The sequence below is a fragment of the Rhinoraja longicauda genome, chromosome 26 (assembly GCF_053455715.1).
Source record: "Rhinoraja longicauda isolate Sanriku21f chromosome 26, sRhiLon1.1, whole genome shotgun sequence".
Classification (NCBI taxonomy): domain Eukaryota; kingdom Metazoa; phylum Chordata; class Chondrichthyes; order Rajiformes; family Arhynchobatidae; genus Rhinoraja; species Rhinoraja longicauda.
The window spans coordinates 21095-40764 of NC_135978.1; the positions used below are offsets into that span (position 1 = coordinate 21095).

The 19670-nt window shown below is 47.7% G+C and overlaps 1 long non-coding RNA gene across 1 annotated transcript; it reads right to left on the minus strand.

Moving 5' to 3' along the window:
* Positions 1-2267: 2267 nt before the first annotated feature.
* LOC144606515 (uncharacterized) lies at positions 2268-18664 on the minus strand. The gene is made up of 5 exons (XR_013548959.1): positions 18620-18664; positions 14633-14751; positions 12874-13010; positions 8500-8573; positions 2268-2736 (listed from the first exon to the last, which is right to left on the minus strand). It is a non-coding gene; the product is annotated as an uncharacterized LOC144606515 (long non-coding RNA).
* Between the last annotated feature and the right edge of the window lie 1006 nt (positions 18665-19670).

The following is a 19670-nucleotide window of genomic DNA, read 5'->3' on the forward strand; positions in this document are numbered from 1 at the left end:
GCAACAGAACACACAAAATACATTTTAACATGAACATCCACCACAGTGACTCCTCCACATTCCTCACTGTGATAGAAGTTTAAAAAAACGTCACTCTTCCCTTCTTTATCCTCCCACGGTCGGGTTCCTCGAGCATTCTGTTGACGAGGCGATCTTGGCTCCCATAGCTGGCAGTCAGGCCCTCCGCATCGGGGCCATCAAGCTCCCCGCGCCGGGCGATTGGACCACGGGTCGGTGCTACTCGAACCTTCCTCGTTCTTTAGAGCTTCCCGACATCGGTCTCTACCCGAGACTGCGAGCACCTCGATGTTGAGGTCTGCAGGCCGAGGTTGGAGCGTCGATCCCCAGCAAGGGATCACAGGCGGCGATTCTCAAAGTCAGTCTCGAGTAACGCCGCCAGCTCCATGATGCTAGGTCACAGAGCGACTGGAGATAAGATCTGGAAAACAAGGTAAGATATCGAAATATGTTTCCTCTGACCCCCTCCACCCCCCACATAAAACAAAGAGAATATTAACACATACTTTAAAATACATGGGGCGCAACACGAGATGCAACATTTGGTATGACTCCAGAAGTGAATCTTACAGGTTACCAGAATACATTGACTTGATCAACTGGCACAGCAACAACCCAGCTAAACCAAACACTTCACACAAACAGTGTTCTGTGACTGTGCCACCTGCTGGTGTATACCATGGGCTTCAAAGCCTGTACACCAACAGGAGCATCCAGGGTGTTCAGAATATCTGGTGAAAACACACCCATGACACATTCACTACTTTCAATGAAAACATCCTTTGAATTAAACCATCTCCAAACCATAATAACAATGATGGGGAAGAAGTTTGCCCCAGCACCTGCCGACATTGGCAAATTAGGAAGAGACTGTCTAACCCTAGCAGATATTTCTAGCAGCACCTGACCCAGTCTTTGGAGACACTGGGCGGAAACTAACAGGAATTGGTCAATCCTTCAGAGGAAGAGGGGCTAGAAAATTGTGGCAATGCAGATGTATCTAAACCTGAGACTTAAACAAACTGCAAAAACCACAGTACTTGGAAGGGCAGGATTAATAACTTAGTGAGACTTAGCCACAATATTAAACTCTACTTTCACTGTAACAGGGCCAACTACAATTACTTTAACCGAGGAACATGGCTATGTCTAAAGGCAAAGTGCTGGAGGCATTCAGCAGTTCAGGCACAATCTGCCTGACCGCAAGTGGAATGGACAGATGACATGTCAGATCAGGAATTTCCCTCAGACTGATGAAAGAGTGAAAAGAGGGAGAGGCACGCAGGACAAAGCCAGCAAGTAAATGGGTGGATAGGTGTGAGGGGTGATGAGCATACGGGTGGAGTCAGTGCCAAAGGCTCAAGGTGAAAGAGACAAAATGCCAAATAAGGAGAGCACTGAGCGTACATCAGAAAGGAATGGACCAGGGTTAGCGGGGTTAGTGAGGTGGTGGGGAATGTGCACACCAGGGTGGGGAGTGAAGGGGAAGAGGGGCTTTCCCTCGTCAGTACGCTCATCTCCAATCGCATTGTCCCATATTCCCCCTTTACCTTCCCACCACACCTCCCTCTGTCTTTACTTTTCACAGCTGTTGTCCTTGTCCGACATGTTTTATCACTTTCACCTTCAGCCTTTGTCACTTACTCCACCCATCTGCCCATCACCCACTCACCTGTATCCACCCATCACCTGTCAGGCAGTGCTCCACCCCCACCTCATTTCCAGCTCTCTCCCGTATACCAGTCTGAAGGCTCCTTACTGAATAAGTCATCTGTCCATTTCTTCAGAGTTTGCCAAACCCCCAAGTTCCTCCAGCACTTATTTAACTATATATTTTAATCGAGAGTTATTTACTCACGATTCAAGCATGGGGTGGCATGGTGGCGCAGCTGTAGAGTTGCTGCCTTCCATCATAATCATACTTTATTAGCCAAGTATGTTTTGCAACATACGAGGAATTTCAGTTGACCTACAGTCACACCAGTAAAAATAACAGAACACACAAAATACATTTTAACATGAACAGCCACCACAGTGGCTCCTCCAGACATTGCCCCACCCCATTTCCAGCTTTCTCCCGTATTCCAGTCTGAAGGCCCCTGACCCGATAAGTCATCTGTTCATTTCTTAAGAGGTTGCCAAACCCCAAGTTCCTCCAGCACTTATTTACTTATCTACTTATTTACTTTATTAGCCAAGTATGTTTTACAAAATACAAGGAATTTCATTTGTCATACAATCATGCTAATAAAAAGAAACAGACAAACAAAATACATTTTAACATGAACATCCACCACAGTGACTCCTCCACAATCCTCACTGTGATGGAAGTTTAAAAAACTTCACTCTTCCCTTCTTTATCCTCCCACGGTCGGCGGCCTCGAGACTTCCGTTGACGGGGCGATCTTGGCTCCCATATAGCCGGCGGTCGGTCCCTCTGCATCGGGGCGATCAAGCTCCCCGCGACGGGCGATCGGGCCCCGGGTCGGGGCTAGTTGAACCTTCGTCCTTCTTTGGAGCTTCCCGACATCAGTCTGTCCCCGAGACTGCAAGCTCCTCGATGTTGAAGTCTGCAGGCCGTGGTTGGAGCGTCGATCTCCGGCGAGGGATCGTAGGCTGCGATGGTCAGTCCATGTCCCGTCTGTGGGTCTCAAAGTCAGTCTCGAGCAAGGCCGCCAGCTCCATGATGTTAGGCCGTAGATCGACTGGAGATACAATCTGCAAAACAAGATAAGAGATTGAAAAACATTTCCCCTGACCCCCTCTACCACCCACATAAAACAAACCAGAGAACATTAACACATACTTTTAAAACATCAAAAAATAACAAAAAGACAAAGACAGACAGACCATTCGCGAGCCTGCCATCACGGCACCACCAGCTGGTAATATTAGCGACAGAGACCCGGGTTCGATCCTGGCTACGGGCACTGACCCATATTATGCTAAATGTTTCTGCTTAATGCACCAAAAGCTTTGAACGTCTGCAAAAAGTCACCAATTTCCTTAGGTCCATGATAAATGGGCTCCCAACAAGTTTAAGTATTGCTGTTTGCGAGGGTGTGAAGGAGGTAAGGAGATTTCATATCCTTACTGGCGTGTTTTACTTTTCTGTGTAACAATGTCTCTCTGGCTTTGGTCTTTAAGGAGACGGTAAAAAGGTAAGACCCCATTTAGAATCCTCAGGTTTCATCTGGATAAATCCTTGGGAAAGATTACCTGGAGAATACGGGATGGGAGACGGCCTCCAATGGCCAAGTCTAAAAACAAAGTGCTGGAGGGACTCAGCAAGTCAGGTGCCATCTACCTGAACATAAATGGACAGGTCATTTCAGGTCTGGACCCTTCACACACGTGGAGTACGGCGTGGGAAGCTGGAAGAGGTGGGAGCAAGGCAAAGTCTGGCAAGTGATAGGTAGATACAGAGGAGGGGTGATTGACAGATGGGTGGAGTACGTGACAACTGCTCGAGATGAAAAGAGTCAAATGTTGTCAGATAACCAGAAGGGCATTGAAATGCAAAGCCAGAGGGAGAGATATGGGAAGGGAAAGGTGGAAGTATGGTCATGGGGATGGGAGATGAGCGTACAGAGGGGAAAGGAGCTCACCAGGATGGGGGTGCAGGGAAAGAAGGGGGCTCCCCCAGTATGCTCATTTCACATCAGAATCCCATACATCCCTGCCCCATTATACTGACACATCCCCCTGGCTTTACAGTTCACACCCCTCCTTCTAACACATTCTCACCGCTCGTCACCTCTAGCCTTTGTCATTTTCTCCACCCATCTACCAATCACCCATCCTCTCACCTGTATCCACCCTTCATTTGCCAGACTTTTCGCCACCTCACCCACTTTTGCAGCTTTCTCGCCCTACTCCAGTCTGAAGGGTTCTGATCAAATACATCTGCCCATTTCCTCCACAGATGCTGCCTGACCCTCCGAGTACTTTTTTTGCTCAAAATTCCAGCACCCTGCATTACAAGAACTTTCACCAAACAATTTGGAAAAGCCATCATTTATTTAAAACATTTATCCCATTAAACTAATGGTGCCTTATCTTCCTATGGCAGTCATAAAGACCAAATCCAGACTTGAAGTTATGCAGAAAAATCAAATTAACATACCATTTTAATGTTTGAAATGTTCCAACGTCCTTCTCAACAGAGCTGGAGTAACTGAGCAGGTCAAGCAGTACCTCTGGTAAGAAGGAACAGGTGACATTTCAGGTCGAGACCCTCCTTCAGACCCCATAACCTTTGATACCCTTGCTAATCAAGAACCTATCTCAGTCTTAAAAATATCCATTGACAGTCTCCACAGCCTTCTGTAGCAATGAATTCCACAGATTCACCACCCTCTGACAAAATAAATTCCTCTCACTGTGCAGTATAGGGTGCAATGCAGGCAACGCAGTAAGCATGTGGACAAAAAGGCACTGCTGTCTACGTTCTCCAGAGATGCTGCCTGACCATCTGAGTCAAACCAGTACTTTGTCCATATATTAAATAGGCCTGCAGTGCAGCGGATCACCACACGGTGGGAGTATTGACCACAATTGCACGTGCCTGCAGTGCAGCGAATCACCACACCGTGGGAGTGTTAATCACAAATTGGAGCAACCTGTTTTTTAAATTAACTGCACATTGGGAATGTTGTCTACAAATACATGTTCTTCACAGATGCTGCCTGACCCACTGAGTTACTCCAGCACTCTGAAACGTCACCTATTCATGTTCTCCACAGATGTGCCTGACTCACTGAGTTATTCCAGCACTCTGTGAAACGTCACCTATCTATGTTCTCCACAGATGTTGCCTGACCCACTGAGTTACTCCAGCACTCTGTGAAATATCACATATTCATGTTCTCCACAGATGTTGCCTGACTCACTGAGTTATTCCAGCACTCTGTGAAACGTCACCTATCCATGTTCTTCTGCCTGACCCGCTGAGTTGCTCCAGCAATGTGTCTAACTTTTATGGCGAGTCTGGAAGCTTGTTCTTTGTTAAAGAAGTTTATTGCAGCAGCAATATTCGATTACAAAGTATAACAAACAGATTTACAGACAACCATTAAATCAAACTGTTTGCTTCGAAGTTCTCTTCCCACTGACTGGTTTTGGGCACCAAAACCACCACCCGACCTAGCTGGCCAATCCGAGGGTTCGACTCTCAGGACCAATCCCTGTGGTCACTACACTTTTGTATAAACCAACATCTGCAGTTCCTTGTTTCTACATTTCACATCACCCAGATTCAATTTCAGTTGTATTAAGGTCAGGTTATCATCACTTTAGTAAAGATACATCCATTGATTCTGACACTGTGCCCTCTGGTCTGAGACTCTCCCACTAGTGGTAACATCCTTTTAGTTTTGAGATACAACACAGAAACAGCACAATTCTAGTTGCACCAGAAAAAAAATCACCATTAAAAACCCTGGACACTTCAAATGACACAATTGAAAGGAAATATCACCACAATTAATCAAAGAAGTAAACACATTTCAGGAGAAAGCAACATCTTCTCACCTGCCTCCTGCCCTGGCGACATAGATCCACATCAGACACAAGGGGGGACACCCTGTCTCTAGCCAGAACACTGCTCCCAACAACAGCCCAGGACAACTGCACTCAGACACTCCCACAACTCCTTTTATACAGAGGTGTTGGCAATTACCCATCACATTTCAATCCTATCGTCAATCAAGTTGTTTACCACATTAACCCTTCGCCCACCAGTGGCCGGTCAATGTTTGTTGCACACATCACAATGTCCACCTGGGGGCAGTAGTTGTCTGGGTGACAATAATTGCCCTCTATTGACTCATTGCTGTTTGCACAAAGTGTTAGAGAAAACCAGAAGACATAGGAGCAGAATTAGGCCATTCGGCCCATCGAGTCTACTCCACCATTCAATCATGGCTGATTTATCTCTCCCTCCTAACACCATTCTCCTGCCTTCTCCCCATATCCCCTGACACCCGCACTAATCAAGAATTTGGACTAGGATGGAGAAAGTGGGGTGAGAGATGGGAGCAGGCCAAAGCCTGGCAAGTGATAGATTGATACAGGTGAGGGGGGGGGGGGGTGGTTGGCAGATGGATGAAGTAAGTGACAAAGGCTAGAGGTGAAAAGGAGACAAAGGTTGTCAGATAAGGAGATGAGAGCATTGAAATGTAAAGCCAGAGGAATGGATATGGGTGCAAGAGGAAGGAGGAAAATACAGGACTCAGGGATGAGAGATGTGTGTACAGAGGGGGAGGAGCAGTGACTGAGGTGTTGGGGAAGTGTGTACACCAGGGTGGGGGTGCAGGGTAAGAGGGACAGTATGCTCATCTCCCTCTCAGAGCCCCATATTTCCCTTTTTCCCCCTTCACCCCCACAAGGGGGTGAAGGGGGTAAAAGGGAAATATGGGGCTCTGAGAGGGAGATGAGCATACTGTCCCTCTTACCCTGCACCCCCACCCTGGTGTACACACTTCCCCAACACCTCAGTCACTGCTCCTGTATACCTCCCTCAAGGTACACCTGTATACCTCCCTCAAGCTTTACATTTCACGCCTCCTCTCCTTCTGACACATTCTCACATTTTCATCCCTAGCCTTTGTCACTTACTCCACAATTAGCCCCTCACCTTGCTCCACCTGTCACTTGCTAGGCTTTGCCTCACCCTACCTCACTTTCCCAGCTTTCCCCCACTCCTGTCCGAAGGATTCCAACCGGATACATCTATCCATTTGCTTCACATATGCTGCCTGACCTACCAAGTTCCTCCAGCACTGTTATTTTTGTTCAAGATTCCAGCGCCCCAAATTGAAAGAACCTTGAATAAAAAATCATTAATTTGGTTTTGAGATAGTGTGGAAACAGGCCCTCTGGCCCACTGAGTCCGCACATTCCAGCGATCACCCCATACACTAGCACTATCTACACACTAGGGACAGTTTACTAAAACCAATTAACACACAAATCTGAATGTCTTTGGCGTGTTGAAAGAAGCCAGAACACCTGGAGAAAACCCACGTGGTCATGGTGAGAACGTACAAACTGTGCAGACAACACATGTTGTCAGGATTGAACCCAGGTCTCTCGTGCTGTGAGGCAGCAACTCTACCACTGTGCTGCCTAATCTTCCCAAAGCACTGAAGCCCAAGAGTGGGTTTGAAACAGGAGCCTTACCTTAATGCCATCTCCATAAAGACCAGATCTAGATAGAGTTGACGTCAAAGACGTACAAAACAGTCAAATTAATACACCACAAATATTGAACTCTACTTTCCCTGAAACAGGAGCCAAGTACAATTACTTTAACCAGGGAACATGGCTATGTCCAAAAACAAAGCGCTGGAGGCGTTCAGCAGTTCAGGCACCAACTACCTGACTGCAAGGTGAATGGACAGACGATAGTGAGATTGGATCCTTCAGACTGATGGAGTTGGGTGAAGTAGAAGAGGTGGGAGCGAGTCAAAGTCTTGTACCTGATCGGTGGATGCAGTGGAGGGAGGTTATTGGGAGAGGGGAGCAGTCGGTGACAAAGGCTGGATGTGAAAAGTAGACAAAAAGGGTCAGATAAGGGGAGAAGAGGGTTGAAATGTAAAGCTGGAGGGGTGGGGGTGGAAGGGGAAAGGGGAAGTATGGGACTTGGGGATGGGAGATGTGAAGCTGGAGGGGTGGGGGTGGAAGGGGAAGGAGGGAAGTATGGGGCTTGGGGATGGGAGATGAGCGTACAGAGGAAGGGAAAGGAGCAGAGTGACTGGGGTGGTGGGAGAAGAGTGCACACCAGGGTGGGGGTGCAGGGAAAGAGGGAGGTTTCCCTTCCTCAGTACGCTCATCTCCCATCTGTGTGTAACATGTCTTTCATCCCTCTTTCCCCTCCCCTGGACCATTACACCCACACACCTCCCTCTGGACTACATTTCACTCCTCTACTTATCCAACACATTGTCACTTTTTCATCTCTAGTCTTCACTTACTCCACCCATCTATTACTCACCCCCTCACCTGTTCTGCCCATCACTTGCCAGGCTTTGCCCACCCCGCCTTACTTTTTTAGCTTTCTTCCCCCACTCCAGTCTGAAGGCTCCTGACCAAGTACATCTGTCCATTTCCTACAGATGCTGCCTGATCCATCGAGTTCCTCCAGCACTGCTTTTATTGCTAAAGATCCAGCATCATGAAATATAAAACCCTTGACCAAAAATAAAGAGGAAATAATCTTTCAAAGACTTATCCCCACTGAAACCAAAAGAGGGGTTGAAATAGGGGCCTTACCTTCACACCATCTCCATGAAGATCAAATCCAGATAGACTGGATAAGGTTGCAGGAACGTTACAGGGCCTGCAGCAGTTCACAATATCAGAGGAAACCCGACCACAACAGAAAAGACACTACTTTAACTGACAAAAACACTGAATTAAATGAGACTTGTGCATCAGGAGAACAGCAATGGGGAAGAATTTATTCTATGTTATGCCCACATTTGGCAGAGTGGGAAGAGACAGTCTAACCCCAGCAGACACTTCCAGCAGCACAGGTCCAGTCCTTGGAGATCCTGGATGAAAATAAACACAAATTATTCAGAAGGTGACAGCAAAAAGGACAGATTGCAGCAACGCAAATACTCGCCAAACCAAATATAGATTTAGACCAACTCTAAAGAATTAGAGTGGGGTGAATGGAAGGGGCGGGATTAGTAACTTGTAATAAGACTCAAGAGCCATGATTATTTAACTCAATTTCCCTAGGATAGTTTTAACCATGGAATAACTAGGTCAGAAACAGTGCTGGAGCTACTCAGTGGGTCAAGCACCATCTGCCCGACTGCAAAGGAATGGACAGATGAAGTTGCACATCAGGACCTTTCAGACCAATGAAGTTGGGAGAAAGCTGGAAAGAAATGGGAGCAGCACAAAGCCTGGTGAGCGATGCTAGATACAGTTGGGGGCTGATTAGCAGATAGGGGAGTAGTGACAAAAGCTAGAGGTGAAGAGGAGACAAGTGTCAGACAAGGAGAAGTCATGTGACATGCAAAGCCAGAGGGAGGGATCTGGGAAAGAGGGGAATGTGGGACAGGGATGAGTGTACAGAGGAGGGGAACGGAGTAGGGTGACCGGAGTGTTGAGGGAGGAGCACACCAGGAGTGTGGGGAAATATGGGGTTTCCCTTCATCAGTATGCTCATCGATATTTCCAAGTCTCATTTCCTTTTATACCAACCTGTCCCATTACACCTGGACACCTGTCCCATTACACTTCATAGACGTACAAGTCCGTGGTTAATTGGCTTGGTAAATGTAAACATTGTCCCTAGTGTTTGTAGGATGGTGTTAATGTGCGGGGATCACTAGTCGGCGCCGACTTGGTGGGCCGAAGGACCTGTTTCCGCGCTGTATCTCTAAACACCTGGATACCTGTCCCATTTCACCTGGATACCTTGCTCCAGCTTTACATTTCACACCTCTGAAATGGTTTATCACCTTTTCACCTCTAGCCTTTGTCACTTACTCCACCCATCTGCCCATCATCCCCCTCACCTGTATCCATCCACCACTCACCTGTCCCATTTCCCTTTTCCAACCTTCTCCCACTACTCCAGTCTGAAGGCTTCCAAGCAGATAAGTCATCTGTCCATTTCCTCCACAGATGCTGCCTGACCTGCTGAGTTGCTCCAGCAATTTGTGTCTTTTTTATTCTAAACCAGCACCTGCAGTTCCTTGATTTTCATCCCAAATCTTCCCTGGTTTCAGGGCTTTTACAAACTTTAGCATCTGGGCAATGGGTGCATTGTGGGGAAAGGAAACATGTCACGGAATAATAAAGAAGCATTTTGCAGTAAAGAGCACAATTATATCTAATTTGTAGACAGCGTTCTCAATGTGCAGTGAATTCATAAACAGGTCACTCCAATTTGTGGTCAACAGTCCCATCGTGTGGTGATCCGCTGCACTGCAGGCCCGTCCAATATGTGGTCAACACTCCCACCCTGTGGTGATATGCTGAACAGGCAGGCCCGTCTGATATGTGGACAAAGTCCTGGTTTGACTTGGCAGCAATAACAATTCCTGGCAATATCCTCATAAATCTTCGCTGCACCCTTTCCCAGGGTTGCCAAGCATTGCAGACAGAGATAGGATCAGCTCTTTGGGGAATTTTATACATCCTTACTCCAATCCACAGCAGACAAATTGTATCAAATCACTGGGTTCACAGTAAGAATGCCCCTCAGGTCCCTTCAGCCCAATATTCTACATTATCCCTGCATCTGTCCAACTCCTTGTTCCACATTGTGCTTCAATCATTAACAATTGTCACTGATGCAACATTGTACCGCAGATAGACACAAAGGGCTGGAGTAACTCAGAGGGTCAGGCAGCATCTCTGGAGGAAAAGGATGGGTGATATATTGGGTAAGAATCCTTCTTCTGTTCCATCCCAAAATCTCTTGTTTCTCCAGAGATGCTGCCTGATCCACTAAGTTACTCCAGCAATGCGTCTAACTTTGGTATAAACCAACACCTGCAGTTGCTTGTTTCTACATTTTACATCACCCAGAATCAATTTTAGTTGTGTCAAGGTCAGGGTATCATTACTTTAGTAAAGATACATCCTTTCATTGTAACACTGTGCCCTCTGGTCCAAGATGCTCCCACTAGCGGAAACATCCTTTTAGTTCGGAGATACAGCATAGAAACAGCACAATTCCAGTTGCAACAGAAAAAAAAATCATTAAAACCCTGGACACTTCAAATGACACAATTGAAAGGAAAAGACAGCATCATTAATCAAAGAAGCAAACAGATTTCAGGAGAAAGCAATAATGTTCTCACCTACCACCTGCCCTGGAGACATAGATCCACACTTCTTCTCCCTACTCCAGTCTGTAGGTTCCTGACCCAATGCATCTGTCCATTTCCTACAGATCCTGCCTGCCCATCGAGTTCCTCCAACATTGTTTCCTACAGATCCGTGCATCAGACCCTAACCCTAACCCTAACCCTAACCCTAACCCTAACCCTACTCCAAAATCGCACAAAGAACAAGTACAGGGGGACCTGTTTAGATTCTATCGAGCCATCATGTTAATACACCACTTTTGTGACGTGGAGTCGGGGGAAAGATTACCCTTCACCCCACGCACAGGATGGACCCCAGATGAGGACCAGGTCCCTAGAGAGATCACAGAATTCATGACAGAAACAGCATCTGCCATCAGGGACATGCCCGTGACAAAGGATAGGCCCAATCTCACCAGAAAAGAGAGGGGGGCCATGGCAGAACTGAGGGACAACAATGAGATAGTGATCAAACCAGCAGACAAGGTGAGCAATATCGTGATCATGGACAGCCAACAGTACCTGTTCGAGGCGCACAGACAACTGAACAAGGTAGAACACTACACCAAGTTAGATGAGCCTATATATAGAGAAACACAAGAGGAAATAGGGGAAATCTTGGAGGAGCTTAGGGCGTCAGGATACATCCGACAGAAACAAGTGGAATACCTAACAGGAGCACAACCCAGGGTGAGGAAATTCTACATGCTCCCAAAGATACACAAAAACCCAGACACGTGGACGGTGCCTGGAGAAATACCTCCAGGTAGGCCCATTGTGTCAGACTGCAGTAGCGAATCCTACGGGGTAGCAGAATACATTGACCACTATCTCAATCCACTGGCACAGCAACACCCCAGCTACATTAAAGACACCTACCACTTCACTCGAATAGTCAACTCCCTTAGCATACCACCCGATGCGATACTCTTTACCATGGATGTGGAAAGCCTGTACACAAACATAGAGACAGACAGGGGGATAGAGGCGGTTAAAAACACCCTGCAGAGAAATCCTGACCTGGAGAGATCAGACGAGGCCTTAGTCAAATTACTTTACCTGAGATTGACAAAGAACGATTTTGAATTTAACGGGGAGTTCTACTCACAAGTCAAAGGGACGGCAATGGGGAAGAAGTTTGCCCCGGCTTATGCCAACATATACATGGCAGAGTGGGAAGAGACGGCCTTCCTGAAATGCCCCAAGCGCCCCATGTGCTACTACAGGTTCTTAGATGACATCTGGGGAGTGTGGACACACTCAGAAGGGGAGTTAGAGGGGTTCATCGACATACTTAATGCCCACCACCCTTCCATCAAAATTAAAGCTTTGACAAGCAGGGAGAGGGTAGACTTCCTCGACACTACAGTCTTTAAACTACCGTCAGCTGACGACCAAGACCAAAAACTAGCCACCAAAGTCTTTTTCAAACCCACAGACACCCACACCCTTTTACACACCACGAGCCACCACCCAAAACACACCTTTAGGGGTATTGTCAAGTCACAACTGACACGCTTTCACCGGATATGCACCAGGGAGGAGGACTTTGCCCAGGCCACCACCACCCTTTTCACCGCTCTCAGGCAGAGGGGGTACTGCAGACGTAGATTAAGACACATTAAGGCAGACTTCCTAAAAGGCACGCAAGGGCCCAGACCCAGGCCAGGCTTGACACGCAACTTGCCACTAATAACAGGGTACGGTAACATGGCCGTCCAGGCCCACAAAATAGTCAAGGGCCGCTTTGAACAATTCCAAAGAGGATTTGTCACACTGCAGGGATACAAAGCAATGTCAGCGTTCAAGAGGGCTAAAAACCTGAAGGATATCTTGGTCAGTACTAGCCTCCAAACGAGCTCAGGCTGCGGTCAAAGGCAATGTAGGGCCTGCATTCACTTGACAATAGCCAAAAACATAGAGAACACTGTGACGGGAAAGAGAAAGCAGATAGCACAGAGAATAACCTGCGAGCAAAAGAATGTAGTGTATGCAATTAAATGTAAGCAGTGCCACTTACTGTACATTGGCGAAACAGGCAACAGCCTCAGAGTCAGACTGACAGGACACATCAGCAACATCACGAGGGGAGACCAGTCCGTCCCCATTAGCAGACACTTCCAACAGCACGGGGTCCAGTCCCTTGAGATCATGGGTCTGGAAACAAACGTAAATTGGTCAACCGGGCGTAGGAAGAGGGCAGAGAGGCTATGGATCAAAGCGTTACAGACGAAAGAACCCAATGGCCTGAACCTAGCATAAACTCAAACTTAGGGTGGAACCTGACTGACTCCTAAAAATCGACAGAAGGGCAAGTGAAAAGGCGAACAGATTTGGACAAGGGTGATGAGACCGTGGGCCAGACTAAAGTGGCAGTATATGGCGAAAAGGAATCTCCAGTGGGAGATCATTAAGCGCCAGAGGGCATTTTGGCCTACTGTCCGACAAATCACAACCTAACCTATGCAGTGACACGGGCCTCATCACCTGGGCAAATCAAAACCGCAGGAGTGGCAGGCCACACAAAAGATTCAAAGAGTCAGGAGGGGGAAACCCAATCCACGGGGAAATATGGTATTAAGATACCAACCAAAATAGCGTTGACAAGAATAATTACAGGCACAGACTTATACATCCCTCCAAACCGAAACAACTATAGGATAAATCCAGGCAGGATGCAAACATATGGTCGGACAGGAGAGGGCAGTCACAGCATGAAGGGACATTAATACACAACTAAAGTGACCATCTCTGCAAGCTGGGGATTCTGTTTCAGATAAGATTACAAGGAGAAAGGATTATAATATGATTACAACTCTCAACACTCACCCCAACAGGAATGGCAATAACCCCCCACCCTCATCCCAGATCACCCCAAACAACCCAAAAGACCCTTGACACCTATACCCCTTCCTCACAAGGATAGATGATACCCTCCACCCTCACCCCAGAGGGGGTCCCTATGCTCCCTTCCCCACCCATAAACCTAACCCTAACACCAGACTACACCAGACCACCTCAAACAGTCCCCAAAAAACCCTAGGCACCCACCCTCAAACCGCAGCAAGTTAGGCGGCACCCTCCATCCTCACGCCAGAGATGGCCCCTGGGCCCACCCCCCAAACCTAACCCTAACAGCGGACTGCACTGGATCACCCCAAACAGTCCCAAAAAGACCCTTGGCACCTACCCTCAACTCAACAAGGATAGGCTATAACCCCCACCCCCAGAATCTAACCGTAACATCGGGTTGCATAGGACCTCCCCAAACAACCCAAAAGACCCCCAAAAGAGGATCTTAAACCTTTGTAAATAGATGATTCAACCTGCATCAGAGGACCCCTTAGACCCAGAGACCCCCCATCACACCTGGAACACAGCTAGCTCCCCCAGAAAAGACGGACTATTGAAGGGAGCGATAGGACCCTTACACACTCACAACACGATGCCCACTCCCACCTCAGCCAGAAACCCCCCCCCCCCCCCCACCACAGAATGGCCATTAGCAGCACACAGACCAGGTATGGGTTTGCAAAGCACACTCACTCACAACAAAGATTGCAGAACATGATAATAGACAGGAGGCCAGAGGAATGCAGAAAACGTTAACAGCAGATCAAAAAGCAGGAGGCCAGGAACACAACCAAAGAACACAAAGAAGTGGACCAACGAGTTGAGACAAAGAATAGGGATGACATCAGCAGTCCCAACCAAAGTGACCGGTCCCAAGACAGCACATGGGAGGAATAAACCCAGAAAGGGAGGTACTTTCAACCCACCCTTTATAAACCACACACCGACCAGAAGTAGATCTCTTTCCCTGATGAAGCTACAGCGATAGCGAAACTGGAAAAGTCGTTGCCCAGTCGGGAAGAGTTCGGCAAGCGGTCCCCGCAAGCTGGAAAGAAAACCAAAGACTTGGTGAGCACCTTGGTGTTAACCTTACGCAGCTAGAAATAATTGATGTAAAGAATTGATGTTTATAGTTTACTGCACTAGCATTACAGTACAGTTTATTACAGTATAAGTTTTCTCTACACTCTACTAACCAAACCAGAAATGAGTAATAGTATGCAGATGGTAGGGGGGGCAGAGTTTAACAATGGGAATCTCGACCAGCACAGGAATCAATTGAGACCGAGGGATTCCTTTGCAGTCGCTGTTCGAGTGATTTATAAAATGGCCCAGACTCTACACCATCTGAGGGTTCTGCAAGAGCAGAGCCAACCTCCTAGAGGTATCAGGAGACAGGCGAGGATATTGACACACTTTATAAAACCGGCTAATCCCACCCAGGCAACATTACAAAAATTGGCCTCTAATGCTGACACCTGGGCAGAACAAACACGACAAATTTTGGTGGAACATTACCAAAACAGCTTGTATGATCTGGACAAAGTGTACCTGGAGGGCGAACCGACCAATCGGGTACAGGAGGCGGTCGCCAAAGCCTTAATTTGGAACAAGAAAAATTTGGGGGATAAATTTAAAATCCGAATTGAGGATTTGAGAGAACGAGTCTTGGGCCTAACCTCAGAGACGGGACTGAGACAGAGAGGCAGCCTGCGGGAGCCCCAGCCCCGCAGGGCCACCGCCGCAACTTCCAATGTTGCGGTACACATACCGCAGGCGTTGTTTGCTGTTTCGCAGGAGAGCCAGATCGACCGACCCCAGGCCGAATGGACGACCGCCCAGACGGCGCCCCGACCCGCTCCTGCTCCCCGCAGCCCCGACATTACTCCCACCACCACCCGGTGCGCCCACCCATCAGCCCCGAGATCGTAGTGTTGCGGCGGCTGGACCTCCTGGCGCAGGCCGGCTCCCCGCCACGCGACCCCCAGGCCCACCTCCAGTGCGACAGCACGGTCCCGTCAGAGGACTGGACACGTTGCCTGAGCACTGAATCCCCCAGCACGTCAGCCCCGATCCACCGGGGCCCCGACACTCACGCCCAGTTGCCCCAGGGACCACGGGTACAGCGGAGACCTTCCCGGGGGGAGACCGAACCGACCGCGCAGCCTGCAGGGCCTCAGCCCGGACATGACGCCACTGCCCCGTTGCAACAGGCAACCTTGTCCCGCCCGGCAGTCCCCTCTCCCCCACCGGCTCCTTCCACATCCACACACAGGGTCCCATCACCCAGGGAGAGACCAGCACGCAGGACCTGCACACAACAGCAGAGGGTCCCCACGGCCCCGACCACCGACACAGTGAGGGACTCACAGGACGACTTCCAGCAGCACACACAGGGGGGTCCGGGCAATAATAGGCAGAGACTGGCTGAAGTGACTAGGCATCCCAATTCAAAACAGAAGAATGTAACCTGGAAACTCCAGCCCAGTAAGCCCGTTTTAATAATTGGAGATTCCAACATTTCTAGGATCCCAAAATGTCCCAACGACAACACACAATTGGACAGCTATCCAGGAACCAAATTTATACATGGCACTGCCATCCTCGAGAAATTAGGGGAATGCCCAGAAACTCAGAAAGTGGTTCTTTCAATGGGCATCAATAATCGGACACAAAGACCACTGACGGCCATCAAACAACTCCAAGCACTAGTCAAGATGGCCAGTCGTAAATTCCCTAATGCTAGCATATGGGTCCCGGTCATCAACTTCAGCCAGTCTCTCCCAGCACCAGAGTAGGAAACACTCAGGCAGCTCAACGACCACATACAGACCAAGAGGCACATACCCGCTCTCCCTCCCGGCCAGTTCAGAGTAGGCCCAGATCACATTCACTGGACAGAGAACACGGCCCGAGCCATGATCCGAGAGTGGATGAAGTCTTTAAACTAATGGGGACACCATGCCAAGAGAGGCAGGGCCTACAATTAGGTAAAACCATCATCAACCTTTCCCAGACATTCACCCTCACCAAAATCCAAGAGAGAGTATTGAACAGGGGCCTCACCTTCGTCCCTACTCCAAAATCGCACAAAGAACAAGTACAGGGGGACCTGTTTAGATTCTATCGAGTCATCATGTTAATACACCACTTTTGTGACGTAGAGTCGGAGGAAAGATTACCCTTCACCCCACGCACAGGATGGACCCCAGATGAGGACCAGGTCCCTAGAGAGATCACAGAATTCATGACAGAAACAGCATCTGCCATCAGGGACATGCCCGTGACAAAGGATAGGCCCAATCTCACCAGAAAAGAGAGGGAGGCCATGGCAGAACTGAGGGACAACAATGAGATAGTGATCAAACCAGCAGACAAGGGGAGCAGTATCGTCATCATGGACAGACAACAGTACCTGTTCGAGGCGCACAGACAACTGAACAAGGTAGAACAATACACCAAGTTAGATGAGCCTATATATAGAGAAACACAAGAGGAAATAGGGGAAATCTTGGAGGAGCTTAGGGCGTCAGGATACATCCGACAGAAACAAGTAGAATACCTAACAGGAGCACAACCCAGGGCGAGGAAATTCAACATGCTCCCAAAGATACACAAAAACCCAGACACGTGGACGGTGCCTGGAGAAATACCTCCAGGTAGGCCCATTGTGTAAGACTGCAGTAGCGAATCCTACGGGGTAGCAGAATACATTGACCACTATCTCAATCCACTGGCACAGCAACACCCCAGCTACATTAAAGACACCTACCACTTCACTCGAATAGTCAACTCCCTTAGCATACCACCCGATGCGATACTCTTTACCATGGATGTGGAAAGCCTGTACACAAACATAGAGACTGACAGGGGGATAGAGGCGGTTAAAAACACCCTGCAGAGAAATCCTGACCTGGAGAGACCAGACGAGGCCTTAGTCAAATTACTTTACCTGGGATTGACAAAGAACGATTTTGAATTTAACGGGGAGTTCTACTTACAAGTTAAAGGGACGGCAATGGGGAAGAAGTTTGCCCCGGCTTATGCCAACATATACATGGCAGAGTGGGAAGAGACGGCCTTCCTGAAATGCCCCAAGCGCCCCATGTGCTACTACAGGTTCTTAGATGACATCTGGGGAGTGTGGACACACTCAGAAGGGGAGTTAGAGGGGTTCATCGACATACTTAATGCCCACCACCCTTCCATCAAAATTAAAGCTTTGAGAAGCAGGGAGAGGGTAGACTTCCTCGACACTACAGTCTTTAAACTACTGTCAGCTGACGACCAAGACCAAAAACTAGCCACCAAAGTCTTTTTCAAACCCACAGACACCCACACCCTTTTACACACCACGAGCCACCACCCAAAACACACCTTTAGGGGTATTGTCAAGTCACAACTGACACGCTTTCACCGGATATGCACCAGGGAGGAGGACTTTGCCCAGGCCACCACCACCCTTTTCACCGCTCTCAGGCAGAGGGGGTACTGCAGACGTAGATTAAGACACATTAAGGCAGACTTCCTAAAAGGCACGCAAGGGCCCAGACCCAGGCCAGGCTTGACACGCAACTTGCCACTAATAACAGGGTACGGTAACATGGCCGTCCAGGGCCACAAAATAGTCAAGGGCCGCTTTGAACAATTCCAAAGAGGATTTGTCACACTGCAGGGATACAAAGCAATGTCAGCGTTCAAGAGGGCTAAAAACCTGAAGGATATCTTGGTCAGTACTAGCCTCCAAACGAGCTCAGGCTGCAGTCAAAGGCAATGTAGGGCCTGCATTCACTTGACAATAGCCAAAAACATAGAGAACACTGTGACGGGAAAGAGAAAGCAGATAGCACAGAGAATAACCTGCGAGCAAAAGAATGTAGTGTATGCAATTAAATGTAAGCAGTGCCACTTACTGTACATTGGCGAAACAGGCAACAGCCTCAGAGTCAGACTGACAGGATACATCAGCAACATCACGAGGGGAGACCAGTCCGTCCCCATTAGCAGGCACTTCCAACAGCACGGGGTCCAGTCCCTTGAGATCATGGGTCTGGAAACAAACGTAAATTGGTCAACCGGGCGTAGGAAGAGGGCAGAGAGGCTATGGATCAAAGCGTTACAAACGAAAGAACCCAATGGCCTGAACCTAGCATAAACTCAAACTTAGGGTGGAACCTGACTGACTCCTAAAAATCGACAGAAGGGCAAGTGAAAAGGCGAACAGATTTGGACAAGGGTGATGAGACCGTGGGCCAGACTAAAGTGGCAGTATATGGCGAAAAGGAATCTCCAGGGGGAGATCATTAAGCGCCAGAGGGCATTTTGGCCTACTGTCCGACAAATCACAACCTAACCCTAACCCTAACCCTATCCCTAACCCTAACCCTGACCCTGACCCTGACCCTAACCCTAATTTATTTATTTATTTATTTATTTTAATTTTAATATTTATTTTAATTTTTTAAAGCATATGTACAAATAATAATAAACGACAAGCTGGTTATAGAATTCTTACATAGCTTCAATTTTTAAACTTTAAAAAAAAAATAAAGATGAAAAGATACTGAAAAAAAAGACTATAAACTAATAGAGGGAAAGCGAAGAAAAAAGAGAATTACAAATATAAAGATTATGGGGATAGATCCGGGAGTTAATGAGTATAGTTGTACATCCAACCCTAAACTCAAGTTTTAACTTTAGTTTTAAATTTTAGTTTTGTGACAAACCCATTTACTTTTTAAAAAATTCAATAAATGGAGACCATATTTTAAAAAAATAGATCTGGTTTGTCAATTAAGGCAAACCTTATTTTTTCCAAATGCAAGGTCTCGGTCATTTCCGTAATCCACATTTTAATTGTGGGGGTTACTGTTTTTTTCCAAAATTTAAGTATTAATTTTTTCGCAGTTATTAAACTGTAGTCAAGAAAGCATCTCTGACTTAGCATAAAATTTGTAATGTGTT